At 38.5% G+C, this 21,508-nt stretch overlaps 1 protein-coding gene across 1 annotated transcript in view; it reads right to left on the bottom strand.

Annotated features, from left to right (window-relative positions):
• Positions 1-9,074, bottom strand: part of Scn7a (sodium voltage-gated channel alpha subunit 7) — a 64,529-nt gene extending 55,455 nt beyond the window's left edge. Inside the window, exon 1 of the mRNA XM_075984992.1 lies at positions 8,812-9,074. The gene's annotated coding sequence lies outside the window, so the exon portion shown is untranslated. The remainder of the gene's footprint in view (positions 1-8,811) is intronic.
• Positions 9,075-21,508: the final 12,434 nt, after the last annotated feature.

Below are 21,508 nucleotides of genomic sequence, written 5' to 3'. Positions count from 1 at the left end.
TGGATTGTCAAAATTTAGACATTGAAATGTCAAACTGTGAAATTTTCAGACTAAAGGATAACTTGACTGAGATTACTTCCATTTGGTGTTTTCCTTTGCGTTGATTCTGGGCTGGTTACTGCAGGTAACTGATGCTCAGTCTGTAACTTGTCCCTCACAGACAATCCATCTAGCCTGACCTATGGACTTTGCCGCATTGTCTTAGGACCTACTCTTTTTGCAGCTGTTCTGTAACCAGGTTGAGTAATTTTAGCTTTAGATTCTACTTTTCAGTATAGCCCCTAATTCTGGCTCAATTCTTTCACTCTGACAGTTTCAGCCAACACACTTTCTTTTTCTATTTTTATAGATTATTTGGGAATCTCACATCAAGCTTCCCGATTGTGCTCAACTCCCAATCTTCCCAGGTTCAACCCTCTCTTCTGTCCCCTGCACCAAGTCCATTTTGAGTGATCCATATATTCACTGCAGCATGGTAAAATTCCTAGTGGCTAGCACCCAAGTGAGGATGAGTCTTTCTCCCCATGCACCCATCCCAAATGTCATTAGATGTAGAGATTCATGCAGTGGCCAGAGTAGGGCAGGGCTAGTTCTCTTGCACCCACATCACCACAGGCAGGGCAGTGCTCTGGACCCATGAGAGACAGTTCCAAAGCTCAGTGTCCATGCCACCATCGACGCTGCCACGTGGCAGGACCAGTTTTGCACTGGCGGGCGATTGGATTCTGTAGCTCTCCAACAAAGGGCGGGACCAGCTCTCCCACTAGCCAACATACTCTGAGGAAGTGTCATCTTGGGAAATTAAAATATGAATAAAAAACTGTTTTGAAGAATGTAAGAATACACTAATATATTTTTAAAGTTTGTTTTATATTGAATTAACAATTATTTTAGGGTACAATGCAATGTTAACACAGAATATATTCTGTAATGATTTAATCAAGCTAAGCAGCATATCGACCACTTCTTATAGGTGCTCATAGTAGCGAGAATGTTTACCATATAATCTTTTAGCAATTATGAAATATATATACACAGAAATATTTTTGATTGCAATTACTGTACCATAGGGCAAACCTTTGGAACATTCTTCCTGCCTTACTGAAATTTTGAAAGCTTTAGCCAACATCATTACTCCTGCGATCCACAATCCCATCCTCAGGTAATCATCATATTCACTCTATTTCTAGGAGTCAAACTATTTTAAATTCCACATTGTCTTATCATTTTGTATTTTATTATTTCCCTTAGAAGCCTGTTTGTTTTCTAATGAGAGACAGAAATGGAAAGACCTGTATGGGACCAGAGGTGGGAATAAACTGGGAGGAGTAGAAGAAGTGAAAATAGTAATCAGGATACATTAGGTGAGAAAAAAATCCATTGCAATGGAAAGAAAAAAATTCTTTATATAAATAATCCTGGAATATGGCTAGTTCTCAGTATCTGTGTGTTAACCATTGAGGGATTCTACCAAAGACAGAGAAAAATCATTCATGAAAATCACTATATATTGCTTTAAAATATATAAATATTTTCTCATTATGCTGTGAACAACACTGTATTATATGCTGTATATATATACAGTGGTAATATATTATATTTTGTATTATGCAGTGACATATATATATATATATACAGTTGCACTATATAAGATGTTGTATCCACACAGTGAACTCTATTATATGTTGTATATATAGAGTGGCTCACAAATGCACACACACACTCACACTTATGCACACACACATACACATGGCACAATATTACACGTTGCTATATACACCAGCATTATATTATATGTTGTATATGTACAGCGACATTATATTAGATTTTATATATATGCAGTGGTATCATATTATATGCTGTATATTACAGTGCCTCTATATTATATGTTGTATATATAGAGTGACACTATAATATATATTGTAGGTAGTCTAGGAATGACATGATATAGATGGGGAAAGATGCATAGATAAATGAAAACATTACATGAATTGATGTAAGAAATATAAAATTCTACAGATTTGGGAATCCCAAAGGGGGTCCTAGAATCAATCTTCTATGAATGGCAAGGTAACTAGATTTATTTTCTATTAGTTATGTTAATGTTGTGTAATATATCTCAGGTTCATCCACAGTGCAATGAATAGTGCATATAAAAACTGAAATCAGAATCTTTAAGAGATTGTCAGCATGAACCTATTAATTGTACCATTATTTACCACAGTAATGATACAGAAGCAGCCTCAGTATCTATCAATAGAAGAGTGAATAAAGCAAATATATAAATTTCAGCCTAAAGAGGAAGGAAACTCAGTTATGTGTACGTCCTTTCCTGTTTGATTATAATTCAGGATTTTCTATGAATTGCAAACTACAAATGATGGCCTAATACGTGAAGGAATGCCAGCAAATTCTAAAGTAAAGAGTCCATCACAGTTTTAAAAGGATATTCACCTTAGTCTGGAACTAGTTTTTCGTTTCTCAAGACAATGTTACTCTGTGTAGCCCTGGGTGCTGTGGAATAATTCTTTGGTATACTGTAAATATTTGTTACTTGAATTGGTTCAATAAAAAGCTGACAGGTTGGTAGACAGGCCAAGAAATATAGGTGGGACAACCAAACCAATGAGGCTGAGATGAAGAGGGTGAAGTCAGAAGACGTCATCAGACACAGAGGAAGCAGGATATGTAGAAAATGAGGTAACAAGCCAGGAGCCAAATGGCAGAGGGTAGATAAGAAACATGGGATAATTTAAATGTAAGAGTTAGGTAGTAATAGGCTTGAGCTATTAGCCAATCATTTACATCTAATATTAAGTTTCTGAGCAGTTATTTGGAAGCATTGCTGGGATTGAAAAAATCTGCCTAGACCTGGCTGTACTGAAACTCACTCTATAGAACAGGATCGCTTCAAACTCAGAGATTCACCTGCCTCCGCCTTCTGAGTATTGGGAATCAAAGTATGTTCCTCCGTTACCCAGCTATAATGCGTCAATTTTATAATCAGGATAGATGGTCTTTGAATATGCCTTGTACAAAGGAAGGAGGGATTAATGTCACCCACAGTCTGAGTAGCAGAGTCAAGTTAATTATAAGAGCCCACAGGATAAAAACTTGAGATCACTACCAGTGCCAGATGTGGGAAACTACGCTAAGAATTATTGCTAAAAAAGGTGCCAGAAACCCCTAAAGCAACATAGACTATATTATTCTTGATGGCACACTAGAATACATGGTAGGAAACTATTGTAAAACAACACATACTTTGGTTGTAGAACACAGAAAAATCAATGTCAAAATGAAGTGAAAGCTTCCTCTCTGCCAAAAAGAAGATGCTTGATAGGCATCTGGTAGAGAAAGTCATTAGGAGTAGTCATGGTATCAAAGAAAATGGCACTATTAGGAGGTGTGGCCTTGTTGCAGTAGGTATTGTCATGTTGGATGAAATGTGTCATTGTAGAGGCAGATTTTGAGATCTCATATACGATCAAGTCACCCCCAGTGCCCCAACTGCCTCTAAACTCCAATACCATGTCTGTCTGTATGCCACCATGGCACACCATGATAATGGACTGAAAATGAAACTACCCCAAATAAATGCTTTTTATTTGTAAGAGTTTTTTTTTATATAAAATCATGCTGTCTCTTCATTGCTTAGTTGATACCCTAACACAGAAGTTGTTTTTTTCCCAGTGGTAGATTTTGAATGCTATAATGTTGACCTAACTGGCAAGATCTACCTATGGGTACAATAGTGGAGACTATTACAGAGTAACAATTCTTTATGGTTAGATTATGGGTTTGATCCACAAGAGGGGAGGCATACCTGATACCAGAGATTGCCATGTCTAATGGGGAGATCATATACTCTAGGAGAACACTTACTACTATTGTTTGCTAGATAGATGTGATATAAAACTTTCTAAATATTGAATCTTGTGACTATAGATAGACGTAACTCTCATCCTGGATCAGAGAACTGGCTTGCTTCTCCAGCAAATAATATTGAATACAGAGACCCAGGGTTGCTCAAGCTTCAGAGAGAATAAGTAAATAAACGATGACTATCTATGACCATAATACCCTGAATATATTCTGTGTCACTTGAGAATAAATGACTAAATAAAACATTCACATCACCCCTTTCAAAGCTCAGGAACATCACAGGACGGACGAAAAGAATGTTAGGGCCAGATGATGTAGAACAGGACTGTAAGACTCCCTATGGTTATGAGAGGGTCACTGAAATAAGGAACTTTCTCTCTCTCTCTCTCTCTCTCTCTTTTTTTTTTTTTTGGATTTTTGAGACAGGGTTTCTCTGTGGCTTCGGAACTTGTCTTGGAACTAGCTCTTGTAGACCAGGCTGGCCTTGAACTCACAGAGATCTGCCTGCCTCTGCCTCCAGAGTGCTGGGATTAAAGGCGTGTGCCACCACCACCCAGCTGAAATCAGGAACTCTTGGCAGGTATAGTTTCCTGCGCTGGGGTTCACAAGACAGGGCTTGTAAACATTCAGTCACAGATGTTACATCCATTAGATGAAAATATTCTCCTCAACCTCAAAGAAGCTATCATTTACTGTTGTGCATGAGAGATTTTACATAGCTGGTATTGCATCACCCAAGAAATATAGAAGAGGGAAAAAGTAGAGAAATTTAGAATTATTTCTACAAGTTAATTTCATGGAAAGAAAGATACTATTGTAGCTGAGAAACTATTGGGTGCTGATAGGTGCTGAGAAATGGGGAAGTCTTTTTATTTTTCTCCAGTGGTGTAGCTATTGGTGATTCCACCATGCTTCAGCAGATTGCCTCACAGGCTTCCTTACAGACAGAACCTTGGTTAAAGGTGTGAGTCACAACCCTCACACACACACAAAATAAAATAATGATGTGACAATGATGGAAAGGAGAATTACAAGGAAGAGGGGAAATTGATGGGGAAAGGAAGAGAATAGGAGTTGCAATGGAAGGTGAGTATTCTCAAAATGGACTGTATATATTTAAGAAACTGTCAAAGACTAACTTTATTTTTTTAAAGAGGGAAAATCCAATGAAAATTAAATATGAACTAGAATGCCTGGGTGATACACTGTCAACAAGTCTGTGAAAGAAGGTGGGTTTCAACATAGTGAACTTTCTAAACTATCCAGACAGTGGAATTAAGGGAGGACCCTGGGTACCAGAATGAACGTGAACTTTTCTATGCCAATTACATGGTTCCCTATAAAGGTCTCCCACTGAGATAGTGAAAACTCTCATTCCGAGCTTGTCTGGTCTACAAAACAAGTATGCTAGGAAAAGTCAAAAGCTTTCAGAAACAAATATTCTTACAAGCCTCGTCTGTCAGACCCTCGGCCAGAAGAAGCTGGCCAGAGGCCACTTACGACCTCAAGGGGGAGGAATGCATTCTTGTCTCTGTTAGAGAAATACAAAGGGAATCCAGTAATGAATGGAGCTTGCACAGTACCCAGGAACCCTAAGACCTTTTGGACAAGAGTTTTAAATGCCACTAGATCTACGAAATGCTCTTCTTAGAACCAGAACTGTGACATTTCCTGAAGGCCTGACGGCCTTTGGGAATAGCCTCTTTACTTCTCTTTACAATTCCCTAGTCTGTCTGATCTTCTAGGATCCATGAGTCCCCAAAAGCCTCTCTAGGTTTTCAAACATGAAAACAACTAAACACAATGGATGCCCAGCCTTCTCAATTTGGAGAGCAATAACAGAGAAACTTTTAAAACAACTTTGGCAAATGACCATAAATTAGTTTCTAATTTCACTTTGCATTGAGCAAAACCATGACTATAAAGGGCTATAAGGTCAAGAGAAGATAGTAGCCATGGACCAGAGCCAGAGTTGCAACCTGTAACTGTATCACCCAAGAAATACAGAAGAGGACTGAGGCAGAGAAAATGAGACTTATTTCCACAAGTTAATCAGTGGTGCAGGCCATGTGGACTCTGGGAAGACTGAGAGGGAGAGGGTACAGAACTAGAAGTTTTCCTCTCTGCATTCCAAGTACAAAGTATGGAATATTCCACTGGACACTGATAATTCATCCAGGATTATGATTCCCAAAGAATCCACATCTAATGTTCTAGGCTAAAAGCAAATGCCTTAATTATAAAAATAATTATAGAAATAAGCTCCCCCTCTCACATTATCACAGAGAAATATTTTACTTGGTCTAATTAAGAAAAGATCATATTCTTCTTCTGACTTTTCATGGTATTTATATGATGATTGTTGTGGATACTTCTCAGTTGTGTTAAATCTTTTTCCCCAGTTAAATTATATTCTCCATATACTTATGTGGCATCACATTTTTTTCCTTATGAACCAGGATGAACCATCATATGGCAACATTCTCTTCAAATCCAAAGGCTCCATCGTTCATTGTTTGGGAGGTGAGACTTTTTGTAGTTGATATTAAATTGCAGAGGAGGTGCAGAAGAGAAGAGTAGAATAAGGCAAGGGAAATGATGTCTGTTTCTACAAATTAAATGGCATCTTTGTGGATAGCCAGTGGAGGGGGAGAGGAGTAGTAGATAGTCTCACAGTGATTCACTCTGATATCAGTTCATGGAAATGAAAGGTCACACTCACAGAAATACAACAACAATGAAAGAAATAGAAGCCACGAATTTGTGAGAGAGCAATGGGGTGGGGGAAAAGCAGTACAGTGAAAAATGGGGTAAACAAAAGGGTAAAATGATGTGACAGTATTATAATTTCAAAAATTAAAAGTGTTTTTTTTTTAAAGACTGTCTCTTTGGCACTAATGTTTCTGCCATAAGCTTTGAAGACAAAGTTTAAGGAGTGGAGAGAGACTTGGGGGTGAATCTCCGAGTACTGCTCTGCCATCTAGAGCTTATTCCAGGGGGGTCTAGAGTTGGGAACATTAGCATAATTTGTATCCAAGGAAAGGTTGGGCAAAGGGTTGACTCTACATTTCTACTCTGATGAGACATGACTTCACCTCCTTTTGACAAATTCACTCACAGTATATATCAACTACCTTGTCCATGCTATCACATGAGAATCAGGAGACAGAATGTCCAAGTTGCCAAGTGTTTACTTCTTCCTTTAGTTCTACAGGTGAGACTGACAAGCTGCAACAGTGCACAGGTTTTCACTATGTTATCCAAGGCTTGCAAGCCTCTTTTCAAGAGCCTCATGGGCAATTTCAGTTGATGCTATTATTTCAAACACATCCACATGTAAAGGGGAGGCTCATGGTACCCCTTGGTGTCCTGCAAGGCTTAATGGATTTCTGTAGCTGAGGGTTTTATGCCTAACCTTGATTACATCCATATTAATGGCTATCTATTTACTACGCTTGATTATTTTAACCCAGAAAGCAAAAGTACACAGCAAAAGCAAAATTTTAAACTGAAAAGAGAAAAAGTAGGAATCCCCAAGGCTGTTAGAGTATGACTGACTCTCATTTGCAAAGGGTCGACTCTCACAGGTCATAACACACTTCCAGGTTTACCCTTGCTGAGAGACATACGTGACTTTCACTCACTCTCATCATTCTAGAAAGACGTGTCCAAAGACTCCCTTTTCCCATAGGACTGCACTGCAAATGAGAAACACTAGTGAAGAAGAGAAGAACACAGATAAACTCCTTGTGTAACCAGCAGTTACACATACGATTATTTTCCTAAAACAAGCCATATTGTCTTTATTCGTCCTTTGCAGAAATTTGTGGTGTATCATTTACAAAACAGAAGAACAAACTGCAATTAAGTTAAGTATTAGTAACTAATTTTGTTATGCAAAATGAAAATAAAGCTTTATAGTCCTGCATCTCCAAAATTTCGTGATAGGGATTCTAGTTCCATTATGGGGCATCTCGGTAACTCAGGAAGTTATTTTTTATAGTAATGAAAGCAGGAGTCAGCCATAAAGTGAGAGGAGGGAGCCTAAAGGGAAAGGAAGAGGGCCAGTACTCCTCGTGGGTCTTGGCTGTATTGGTTGCAAAAGTAGCAGTTAGCCCTAGCCTTAGAGATAGCCATGGCAGGCATGGAGCCAGAACTGTGATCACCCCAGAGCAGTGCCCTCCTACTGTTCTCTAAGTTCTCCCCAAATGTCCACCAAAATACTGCTAAACTTGTATTTCAGACTTTCCTAGCCAGCATCTACATGGCACATTGACAGGGTCCATCAGCTGAGAATTCTGCATGGATTCAGCATCAGTACTGATCTGACACTGTCCCAAGTCTTAAAGATAACATGACCAGAATAACATTATCAACACTTTAATATGAAAACAGACCCTGAAAAAAAGTGTTTGGGAAACCAAAACAATACAATGAACAAAACGTAAGTCACGTTGAACCAAATATGCTAAACTCCAAGCTGTTCAAAATAAAGACATGCTTTTCAATAACATGTTTCCTCTCCTCTATTACTGATGTTGCCATATTCCAAGGTTCTACTCTTACATGCACAAAATTAGCCAAAATACAGAGACTGAATTCCTTAAGAGTATAATCGAACTCACATAACCTCCCATAACATCTATTTTAACCATTACATTTAGGGGTTTCTAGAAATTTTACAGTAACAGAGCATCTCTCAGCTTCAGTTTACCTGGTTGGGTGAGATAACTAATCACATATGCAGAGAAAACACCCACCTTGCAGCTGTTAGTTCTGATCTAGATTTTAACGCTCTTTCTGTTCTCTATCATTTCCCAAAGACTGATCAGAGGGTCTGCAGGTGGAGTGGGACATAAACGCAGGGCGCAGTCATGAGCTATCCACATAGTGGAATTGTCACTACGAGAAAAAGAATGCACTTACTTCCTGCCAAATGATAATCTTCACCGGAGCCCCAGCAAGAGCCCCAGAAGCAAGGCTCCTGAGAGCTCTTTGCTCTCCTGGGCTTCTCTTTCTTCTCAGATCTCTGCTCAGGAGGTTTGTTGTGCTGTGCTCACTATCCCCAGCTGCTGCCAGCTAGATACTCAGCCACCTGGGTGGTTCCACAGTCACAGACCCAGAGACCACCTACAGACAGATACCCAACAAGCCTGGTAGCTGTTTTTGTTTCCTTTGCTTTCCCCCTCCCTTCTCTTGGCCACTCCCCCACCCTCTAGCCTGGCCAGCCTGTGACTCTAGAAGCCCAATAAGCGTGGGCGGGTGATATTGACAGAGACCCAGCTGCAGAGGCAATAACAGCTTCAGCAGTGGCTTTGCATCCTCCTGCAGCCTGGGAAGGAGCCAGGCAGACAAATGGGAGTGGGATTTAGTGAAGAGAGAGCGAGAGAAAACACTGGGCAAGGAGGTGAAGAAGTAAAGGATTCAAAGCCTGGGAGAAGAACAAGAGCAGGGTGGGGCTGACGTGTTTGTGTGCCCCTGGAGTGTGTGAAAAGGGGAAAGAGACGGTGGAGGAGGACAGCAAACTCAGAGTCCTGGCTTTCAGGAAACTTTCCCTGCCATGCTTTGATTGCCAATAGAACATAATGGGCTCAATGTTAGCCTGTGACAGACTGCCAGCCTTCAGCATGGAAACCTGAACATTACTGTGGATGCTGTTCTGTGTAGGTGTGCAGCTGCTTAAGAAAGACTTGATTGGCTGAGGACACTAAGAGAGAGACACATAGATCTAATCTACATGGGAAGTAGAAAAAGACAAGATCTCCTGAGTACATTGAGATTGTGGGGACCTTGGGGGAGGGCTGAAGGGGAGGGGAGAGGCAGGGAGGGGAGCAGAGAAAAATGTAGAGCTCAATAAAAATCAATAAAAAAATAAACAAAAACGTCAAAAAAAAAGAGAAAGACTTGATTGGAAGACTAAGAGCACCGTGTATTTGTGTCCCTCGCTGGCTAGTGGAATAGGAAGTGCAGAAGAAACTTATCTGTGTTTTCAAAACGTGGCATGCTCTACATCTTGGTTTGAGGAATATAGCGAAGACGTTCTAGACTGTTTCTTTTTAAACCAGGCCAGAGATGGAAAGATTTTTAACATAGCATAGACCATTCATTGTATAATCTTATTTTGTTCATATTTATCATAACATTCTATTCAAAACTTGATCAGCATACCTTTATGAGTAAAAACATTTTATGGAATTTAACCCAGTACTATTGTCATACCTAAAAGATGGAAGTCACAATTTTGCAATGCCAAACATCCATTTGATTTTATTCCTCAAATCTACCACATGGATTTCCAGCTTCTCTTGCCCAGGTTTCATAGTGTCACAGCAAATACATTTCCTAATGCAGACAGCTTTTCTTTGGACAGTCTTCCACTCTCACCAAAGTGACTTTGTGTGTCTTTTAGTATATTCAAACATAAGGTAAGTCTAACCATGCTGATTTAAAAATTCTCAGACATAGGCAAACACCATATGGAAAATTATTGTTGAAGAAGCACATGTGTGCGTGTGTGTGTGTGTGTGTGTGTGTAAAGGGAGTTTGAATGGAATCATCTTATAATGGAGAAAAATGCCTTCCTCAAGTATCATAAGCCTTCATAATGCACAGTGGTGACTATGGGCTATCAATATTTAAGTTGTCCGTCAGGTTCTATAAACACAATTCCCAACTTTATAGACCAAGGTTATTTGTTTTGGTTGCCCCTCAGAATTTGATTGCAGATTTTATTGCTGAAGACACCACATACTTGAATCAGAATATACTCTGGGACAATGGTCTTTAATCCTGTCACTTTTATTATTTTTAATAAAACTATTATTGGCCAGTAGCAAGGCAGGAAGTGTAGGTGGAGCAACCAGGCAGGAAGTAGAGGTGGGGCAACGAGAACAGGAGAATTCTGGGAAGAGGAAATGGCAGTCTGTAGTCATCACCCAGATGTAGAGGATGCAGATGAAAATGCCTCGCTGATGAAAGGTACCAAGCCACATGGCTAACACAGACAAGAATTATGGGTTAATATGTGAGAATTACTTATTAAGAAGCCTGAGTTTATGTTACTGTAGACCTCTGTGTATTTCTTTGGGACTGAACAGCTGCAGGCTCAGGGAGGACAGAAACCTCGGTCAACAGAAATAAATCTGGTATTGACCGTGTTCCTATTGGTTAGCTTTAATAGTGCTGGAGGGTCCTATGTAAACCCTCCAAGCTACAAGAATAACTGTCTGGGTGTCTGGGCAAGATATATATTCTTTTGTATAGTGGTAAAAATGGCACAAGTGTTGCTGGAATATGCAACCACTTTATGATTGGACATAGAACCCAATCCACAAGACAGAAATTATACCTAGCATTGTTAACTAGGTCCCAAACGAATTTCCAGTGAAATCACAGTACCCTAGAAGAGAACCTTTATTATTTTATTATGCCAAATGGGCATAGTAATAAACTACACTCTAAGTTCCTGTCTTTACAAACATAGATTAGTGCTTTTCTCAACCCTCATCAAAGAAATCCGTGACTTACAACTACTGTTCAACGCACAGAGTATAAGAGGATTTGGAGTACTTTTCTTTAAAAGGGGGTAGGTATCATGTCCCCTCCTGCTACAGCTCAGGAATCATTATGGGAAAGGGGCAGAAAGAAAAGATTCAGAAGTGGTGGACATCTGCAGTGGTATACTCTTTGTCAATATATTACAAGACTGTGAAACACGTGAGTGCACAGCACTTACCTTGAATGGCAAGACTTTTACAAGATCAAGGCAACCAAAATCCAAGAACAGTTCTGGGAGGAACTCAAGAAACTTACTTCTATCTGAGAAGTGATGGAGGATTGATGGTGATTTGGAGAAACCCCCTGTAATATTGTCATGCTCATATAAGGCAGCACAGAATGGACCTACAGGATTAAGAAAAAAGACAGATGACAGAGAGAAGAACATGAAATGTGAGGGGTAAGTTGTTGGAAGGGGAAAATGAGGCATGAGAGGGTAAACAGTGAGGTGTGTACTTGCTCAAAACAAAATTTGCATGAAATTCTCAAAAAATACTAACCCCTCAATATCGCAAAGGTTAATTAAATAAGTTGCTTGATAGGAGCATAAACAATGACAGTTCTCTATATTGTGTGAAAAGCAGGCAGCTGCAAACTTGTGATCTGAAAAATCAAGTAAAATAGAAACCCTTTGTACTGGATCTATATTGCCACATAGAAGCTTTTACTTGTTCTAAAACAAACACTCTGCTAACACTGTCAGATAATGGTACTATCTGAAATATTGCTACATGTAATATATTCTTAGGAATATGCTAAATCATCTTTCCATTTTTCTCAGCAAAAAGAAATGTAAAAAGTAGACTTGGATATACATCTTGTTTTGGACCTTATCTTGTTAAAATATAAAATGAGCCATGTTATTATATTTTCTAAGTTACTTTTCTTCAGCATATATTAAAACTAGAGAATCTGTGGACCTATGTGCTTTGCCTTATCAAAAAAAGCATACTATTTAAAACAATCTCTGACATGAAAACAGTACTTTTCTTATAGCCCCTATAAACAAAGGATGTTTCTTATAATATAAACATGTCAGTATCAGAAATGCAGATGTATCCGGATTTCTTTTTGATCTATCTTACCACCCCAGAATTTACATATCTGTGTGTAGAAATAATCACAACAAAATATCAATTAACTTTACCAAATGCAAGTATATTCTTATTTCAAAATTATGTCTCAGACTTCACCATTCTTGTCTTCTGTAACTTCACCTGAATTTATTGGTATTCTTATGTATTTAGAACTTATTTTGTATATCTTAAAAAGTCATAAGGAAGTATATTATATCTGTTTCCCTAAAATAACATAAAAAATGTGTAGACAATTACAGTGTAAATGGAAATTTCCCATCTGTGCGGAGAGTTATTTCCTGAAGAGGTACAGATTATCTATAAATAATAATACAAATAATGGGCATGAGAAATTCACTTTTGAGTTGCTATTCAGGGTTGTTCAGGAAAGTCCCTCAGTAGTATATACTATTTTTGTTGTCATTGGCTGTCTCCCAGAAGTGGAACATAAGTCTCTAATGCTGGGGATAGCATATACTTCAGAAACAAGACCGGGGAGCTCCCTGCTGGATCTGACATGAAAGCGTTTTTGCTGAGGACTAGCTTTCACAGTCCCATAGTTGTCGCACAGGCTCCCAACTGAGCGAAGCAACCAATAGTCCTACACAGGTGTGATGCCTGTGAGCTATAATAATGTCCAACATTGGAGGATAAACCTAAGAGTGCAATAGTGGCGTGCACAGCCTAGTGATAATAAACAGCTCTTTAACTGGACTTCAGACCCATCCAACAAGAAGGGAATCATGCCTGGTACTTAGACCATAGGCAGCTACAGAGGTCTTGAGCAGTCATGCCTCTTGGAGGAGAATCTATGAATACCACTTTACTAAATGAGTATAATTCATAACTGCATTATTAATGCGTATCCTTATACCAATAGGTAAATGTACGTCTCGTTTATTATCAAAGAAATGTCTCTTTTCAACAGACAGAGACAATTAGAGAAGAAATAACCAATCAAACTGAAGAGAACAAGTGACTTTTTTGTGCCAAACCCCAACTGATAAACCTATAGCACAACTCCTGAATCCAAATCTCAGGAACCATAACAGAAGAAGGGATGGGAACATTGTAAGAGCCAGAAGAAGTTTTCTTTGAGATTTTGTCTCCTAGACATGCTAGAGAAGCTACACCCGTGAATTTTCCCCAAGATGACTGCCTGTACAAGACAGGAATCCCATCCACATCAATAGACTTGCTAACAAGGATGAGGGAAATCTCATGGGGCTCTAACCTTAGCCAAAGAACTACAGTCAATTACGGAAAGTTGAGAGTGGGAGAAATACTGCCTTGTCCAGGGAATAGTTCCCAGTTTGATAATCCAATACCAAATGGTCAATCCTAAAATCACAAAAAAACCCAAGTAATATTATAAGAACTGAGAAGGTTGCAAACATATACTTAGTATTATATATATTCACAGTTTAAAGTAGATACCATATATTTGAGAGGAGGGAGAGAGGGACAATGAGGGATGTATATGGGAAGATTTGGAGGGAGAAAAAGATGTGATTACATTTTAATTAAAAACACATTTTAAAAAGAGTTAATTTTGTGATCAATAGTCTCTTTTCCATCTAAGCTTTTGCTGCCACTCCTAACAACCTTTACATCATGTGCAAGAAAGATCCAACAGAAGACCTCTGACTTCTGTCCCTAACAGAGGATTCTTTTCTCCATACATCAGCTACTGAGTCTCAAAACCATTCTTTTGCTGCTGCCCTTAGTTGCTTTTCAAAGACTGAAGGTACCATGTGTTTGATTAGAGGATTTGGAGGATCTGAGTTGGATCTCACCTAAAGACTAACTTTCATAGTAGTAGGAGATCCTATGTAATCTGCCAAGAGAGGGAAATACCCAACTGTGTTTTCTATGAATCACAATGGTTTCGCTCAAATCTAAGTGGACTTAAAATCCTGTCTCCAGGAGAGACACTGGAACTGGAAACCTACCCAACTACTCAAAGCTAGTGAGGTCATTGATCACAAAGGAGAACCTATTTCACACTAATCCAGCATAGTTCCTAAATACAGTCTACATGTGTATCCTTATACCCTCAGATAAATATGTCTTTTAATCCTAATAAAAGAAACTTGTCTTTGTAAGAGATAGAAACAATTATAGAAAGTCACAACTCAATAAATGCAGAGAACAACTGTTTGTGGGGTTCCAAGCTCCCATAGGATACACCCACAATGCAACTCTTGCCCCTCAGGCTCAGGGAATATACTAGAAAGGGGGCGGGGAAAGCTTGCAAGAGCCAGGGAACCAGTAGTTCTGAGATCAAATCTCCTAAAAACAACAGGGAAATGATATCTTTGATACCTACGCAATATGTCTGCTAAATAGGTCCTGAACATAGCTACTCCAATAGGTACTCTATTGTGGAGAAGGAAATCTTACCAGGGCCACTGTTGACAAAGAACTGTCCACAACTAGAAACTTCTGAAAGCGGAAAACATGGTTTTCCATAGACATGAATTTCTTAAGTTTGGTATCCAATATGAAGTGGCAAGCTCTGTATGTAATCATATACATACTAGTAAAGATATTTGGTCTTAGCAAGTTGTATGTGTGTGTATTTATGAATTTATACAAACATACAAATATTTGACAGTAACAGAGGAAAAAAGGGCATGAATCTGAGAGAGAGTAGAATGGGAGTTATATATGGAAACAGTTGGAAGGAGGAAAGGGATCAGAGAAATGATGGAGTCATATTTTTATTAAAAATAAGAAATATGCAATTATTTAAGAAATGATGATGAAAAACGCTGATGGAGATGCAGAAAGTAGAACAGCTCTATATAGTTGATTGGAAAGTAAATTAGTGTAGCTATTGTGAAAAGGTGTATGGAAGTTCTCAGAATATTAAACATAATGTTATAATAGGATCTGCTATTGTTATTTCTGGGTAAAAATCCAAAGGAATTGAAATTGATACATCATGTATAATTAAGTATTACTCACAGGCTGCTTCATTTCCTAGCTGCATCACCAATGGATGAAGAAAATTAGGAATATGCACACACTAGAAAGCTACAGGCCCGTAAGAGGAGAACTTTCTGTGATGGGTAGAGCATGAACGATTGCTTGTAACTAAGCCACACCCAGAAAGGTAATCGCTGGCATGATCTCATCCGTCTGTGGAAGCATCACCATCGACCTTAGCAATGGGTTTGTAGAAGCTGCGGTGGGAGAGGAGGACACTGAAGATGCCACCCAAAGTGTGCAGGTACTTCAGCTATGCTGAAGCAATAAGCTTTGATGACACGCTGTGCTATATTCTAACCAAGTCAATGAAATACTGAGTATTTCCTAATTGCCTGGAACAAATTTTTAAAATTTTCACTACACACACACACACTGAGATGTTTATGAAGTGATGGATGTGTTAATTAGTTTGACTATTTTCACAATGCATTCAGATGCCCAAACACTGCAGTGTAACTTCACAAATGTTCTGAATTACTCTCAATTAACAATACAAGAAAGAAGCCGTTTTCTCAACATAAATTGTTAGGGGGCCATTCTGCCTAATCAGCATCCTTTTTATCCTTGTTTAGGGATGATAAAGAATACATAATGCTTTTGGACTGTTGTCAAAAATCAGGACAATAGCTTTTAAGCGTGAATAAATTATAAATCGTACTGTACACACATGTCTTCCTGGGTGTTGGCATTTTGTCTCTTTTTATTTTGAAATGTTGCAGGTTGAATCCACATCTTCACTCATGCTATAGTGCCAAGTGCCATACCGCAGAACTACATTGCCTACCACAGAATGCATAATTCTTCAGAATTCACAAGACTTTTTACAAATGCTAATTGATTTTCAAGGTGAAATCTGAAATATCGCTAGGGATGACTTCCATGGTTGAAGACTTTGCAAACAAAGCCAGTGTTGATTTCTTATCATGCTTTTTTATGTGCATAGAATTCTATAAACAATTCTATTTATAAGCTTGAGCTTCTTGGCATTGCTTCAAGAAAACCTTATCACAATCTTCAGCCATGTCCTATGTTCTGTAGTTGTTGGGATGTGGGCCTAACTAGTGAATAAGGCAGTAAAAGTTGTTTGATAGCAGAGAGAATAATGTAAACAGCCTAAATCTCAGATTCTCAGATATGAAAGGACAACCTGCTGGCAATTTTAGCTACTCGAATAGCCATATAATAGTTAGACAGAAACTATACCATTAATCATACACTGGAAAAGATTTTAAACTAATTCCAATTTCACAAAACCCCTAGGATATATAAATAATAATCATGTTATCTCAGAGTTTCCAAAAGTCTTCTAAATGTGGACAAAATCTCTAAAGAAAATTACAAGAAATATAAATTAAATATTTAAAGTTAGGAAATATATTAAACACTTGAAAGGGAAATTTCTTTTCATCTAGGATTTTTGAGCTGTTTCAAGCCTTCCTTGGCTTTGTAATATTGCCTTAATCCTCAGAATCAGACTGCAGCGTACATCAGCCTGTCTGAAGCTCATGTTCAAAGTGTTTCTAACCACAATGCATTCCAGTTTCAATTACATGTCCAACAACCAGCTGCAAGTACTTCCCAGACACACTTGGAAGAGGCCCAAAGGACTCCAAGTGATAAAAATAAAATATAAAACATAATTGATAAGTTGCATCTTGAACTTATTGGAAGTTCTATTTTCGTTGCCTGTGTATATGTCAAATTGTTGACATGTTCATGCCATGTACAGAAGTCATATTACACCATTAAATCTCCTAACATAACAGTAACTTAAAGACAGCAGAGTTTGTATCTCTCAAAGAGTTAGGGTTTGAGAAGGGCCACAATGTTCCAAAGAATTGAACTTATTCAAATCTGTTGTCTCTCCTTCGGGATTATCCCTGCCTTTAGGATATCTAATGTACCTGCAAACAAAACATCCCGATACATGATAAAACATTTCTCTTACGTGATTTGGAATTATAAGGTGATGAATTCAGGTAGGCGAGTGTAAGCAGTAGGGTTTTTATTAGTTCTGTTAAATCATTAGTTTTTCAAAATATATATTTGTTTCCATTTACTTTTATTTACTTATTTATCCCTGCATGAGTGTATGTGCATGTACACACACACACACACACACACACACACACACACCTCTGCACACCATGGTATCAGGACACAATTGGTGGGAGTCAGTTTTCTCCTTCCTGTACCTGGGTTCTGGTAACAGAATTCTTGTCATCAAGTTAGGTTGCACGTGTGCCTTCCCTTCCCACTTAGTCATTTCAGTGTATCTGTTTCCTTTTCTTCGACAACCTTATTTTGTTTAAATAAAATACCAGCCGAAAACCATTGCTATATTAAATTTTTCAAGGAGATTTCATGGTTAAATCTCCTAACCATATTCTCAGTGAAACTATGAAACCTCTAGAACACTAATGCCATGTATATGGATTGCAACACACCAGACTCATGACAAACGATCCAGTCAAGGAAAGCAAAGGAACACCAAGAGTTCATTATCTTCAGAAAGTGATATTGGTGAGAACCAAGTTGGGTTTCTCTTTATACAGCTATATGTCTCTCTTTGAAAAAAAAATTGGTCACAGTGCAACTGGGAAAGCCAGGGTGCTACAAATGGAACATTTTTGAAGAATCTTTAGGCCACCAGAAGTTTAATCCCAATCTTCCCTGTCAACTTCTTTTGCAGTCAATTTAAAATGACAAGTACATACTCTAGAAACTTTTCATCACGAAGTTTTTGAATCTGGGTTAATAAACATAGTCAAAGATAAAAGGCTTGATTGAAAACAGCTTTTGGAAAATGTTCTTGGAAATAAAACAATTCTTCTCTTTGTGGCAATTTTCTCACTTAGTGCTGAGAATTCTAGTTGTCAAGTTTTGAATTTTACAAGGGCAATTACAAGGTCTTTCTCTCATGTACATGACATGTACCACAAAGTAAGCCAAGTGATGCTGGCATTTGATGACTTTAATGAGATGGTAAAATCATCCAAATACATTGCATGAAATTCTCAAATAATTAGTACAAATGTAAAAAAATGAAGGGTCAAGTGATTACCAGGTAAACAGAAGACAATGCCTTCAAATTCACAAGGATGGGTTCTCTCGCCCTCACCCATAAGCACTGTGCACAGAACATTATAGTCACTGCTATAATCTGATGAATGCCTTCAGGATGTCAGGGAATAAAAACATGTACTAAAAATCTCTGAATCATTGGAGGTAAAAAAAAAAGGGAAGTTCATAAACAATCTGAAATGACAGACGTCCCCTTTGTGGGGCAGAAATCTGAGGAGCTGCACTTCTGAGTCAGCCTCAAGAATCAGGAGGCATCATGACTGTATACTCTCATGAGACATTGGATAATGTCATCCTTTCCATTTTATTGGAAATATATGTCTTTTCAGATAATAGATCTTGGCTATGGTTTCCCCTCCCTCTACTCCTCCATACTCCTCCCCATCTTCCCTTCCATTCTGATCCACCCCTCGTTTGTCTCTGATTAGAAAAGAATGAATTTCTAAGAGAGAATGAAAAATACAACAAATTAAAATATAATAAGAAAAAATAAAAACCAATGTGTTGTAATTAGATTAGAGAATCAAGCAGAAGGGAAAAAATGTCTACAGGTAGGCAAAAGAATCAGAGAATCATTCCTTCTCCCACTCAGGAATCACATCAAATCACTAAACTGGAAGCCATGATGTATGCACAAAGGAGCAATGTAGACCCATGCAGGCACTATGCATGCTGTCTCAGTCTCTGGGAGTTCATAAGAGTTTTGATCATGTTGATTTGCAGGGCCTGGTTTTCTTGGTGTTCTCCATCCATTCTGGCTCCTATTATATTCTTTTCTGCCTCCTCTTTTGCAGAATTTCCTCAGCCCTGGGAGAGGAGGTATTTGATAGAGACATGTTTAGGGCTGAGTGTTCCAAAGTCTCTCTCTCTCTCTCTCTCTCTCTCTCTCTCTCTCTCTCTCTCTCTCTCTCTCTCTCTCTGTCTAATGTCTGTCTGTGGTTCTCTGTATTTGTTCCCAGTTGCTACCAAAGGATTCTTCTTTTGCGATGGCATAACCAAGCACTGATCTATGTGTATATCAGAATGTCATTATGAGTCATTTTATAACAATGTTTGCTTGTTTGTTTTGGGTAATTGTTTGCTTGCTTTTTAGATTAGTATTATTTGGTTTTACCCTAGTTCCCTGGGCTACCTAGTTCTGGTTCTTGGTCACCCAATCTTTTGGGGGTATGGGTTTCATCTCAAGAGACAGGCCTTAAGGCACATCAGATATTGGTTGGTTCCTTCCACAGGCTTATTGTCACCACTGCCATAGCATATCTGGCAGGCAGGACACCACCATAGAATTAAGAGTTTGTTGCTGGCTTGGTCTTTATATTTCTCTTTTATTAATGTATAGAGTACCCTCCTTTGCCAAAGACACCAGAACATAGAGATGAAGACTCTATGTAGGCACTTGCTTACTTCCCCATTCTCAGTGAGTTGTGTGACTGTTTTCTTCAGCAGTAGGGTCTTTCTGACAGTTTGTGGAGAGAAACCTGTTGCCCTGGTAGCAGCCGGATTCTTTGGGGGGGGGAATCCTATGGGTCCCATTTGGCCACAACACAATTGATGCAACCCCAATCCAGTACTGGAAGCCTCATTTGCTTTACTTGGGGACAAGAGACAGTCAGTTGGGCCTCTGCTCCTACATTATTTGGAGATTTTTTTTTTATAAAAGAGGAGAGGATGGCTAAAGTGAAGGCTCAGGGTTTTGGAGCATTTTTTTGCCCTACAGAAGACAGGTGTTCAGTTTTCAGCAGTCATATGTTGGCTCAACATCACCTAAAACGCCATTTCTAAAGGAACCAACACCCTCCTTTGGCCTCTGAAGTCACCAAGCATGCATGTGGTACACATATATGCACATATAGGCACACAGGCAAACACTCATAATTTGAAATAAAATAAACAAATCTAAAAATAAGGAAAAATATAGGAGCGGTAGAAAGAAATTACATATAATATGAATTTTTGAAATAAAACCAGAAAAATAACTGGAAAGGCACAATTTATTATTCTAATAAAACTGTAGATTAAAAGATCAGGGGATTGGCTTGAGATCTGTCAATATGAGTATGGAAATCTGCAGGAACATGGATGGGTATGCTCAAATTCCTAAAGAAAACTATTTCCAATCTAGTGTTCATACCAAGCCAAGCCACTAGTCAACACAAAAGAACACAGATCTTTTCAGGTGGAATGTCTCAAAAATCCATTTTGCTTGATTTAAAATATCTCAGGTAGAAGAGGAGGGGGAGGGAGGGAGTAGAGAAAAATGTATAGCACAAGAAAAACAATGAAAAGATCTCATGTTCACTCTTGCTTAAGAAGTTATTATAAAATGGGTTATGTCCAGGGAGAAGCAAACAAACAAGTTCCTGAGGATAGGGTGAAACTTTAGACAAGCAGGCTTTCCTAAGAAGTAAGTATGGCGGCTCCATAAAGCAAATACTTATGACCCAATAGGTGTGTTGCACACAGGAAGTGCAGGGATTGCTTCCTAATAATCAGAATGGATAGACCAGATACATCAACTTTTTTGAGGATACACAGCTCAGGCAACAGAAAAAGTATACTCCTCAGAACAATTTAAAGCAGGAGAAAATTAAGAGTCCAATTAAAAATAAATTAGAATCCCTTCTAATATTAATTCATACACACACACACACACACACACACACGACTTTTTTGTTTAGAAGAATCATAACTGCGAATCTAGCCACTATGGATGGAACCAGACATCTTCTGCCTCGTTGATGGTGTGTTTGCCTGAAAGGAGAAGAAACATGATGATGATCAATTTTCACCTTAGAAATCGGTGGGATACTGTCAGAAGCTATGGTCAGCATCAATGCTTCACATGTACATTGATAAGATGAAATAGAACTTGATTAATTTCAAGCTAAATGACAGCTAAATAATTGAAAGAG

The sequence above is a fragment of the Microtus pennsylvanicus genome, chromosome 9 (assembly GCF_037038515.1).
Source record: "Microtus pennsylvanicus isolate mMicPen1 chromosome 9, mMicPen1.hap1, whole genome shotgun sequence".
NCBI lineage: Eukaryota > Metazoa > Chordata > Mammalia > Rodentia > Cricetidae > Microtus > Microtus pennsylvanicus.
The sequence above is the reverse complement of the archived record's forward strand: the minus strand, read 5'-3'. Positions and strand labels throughout refer to the sequence as shown.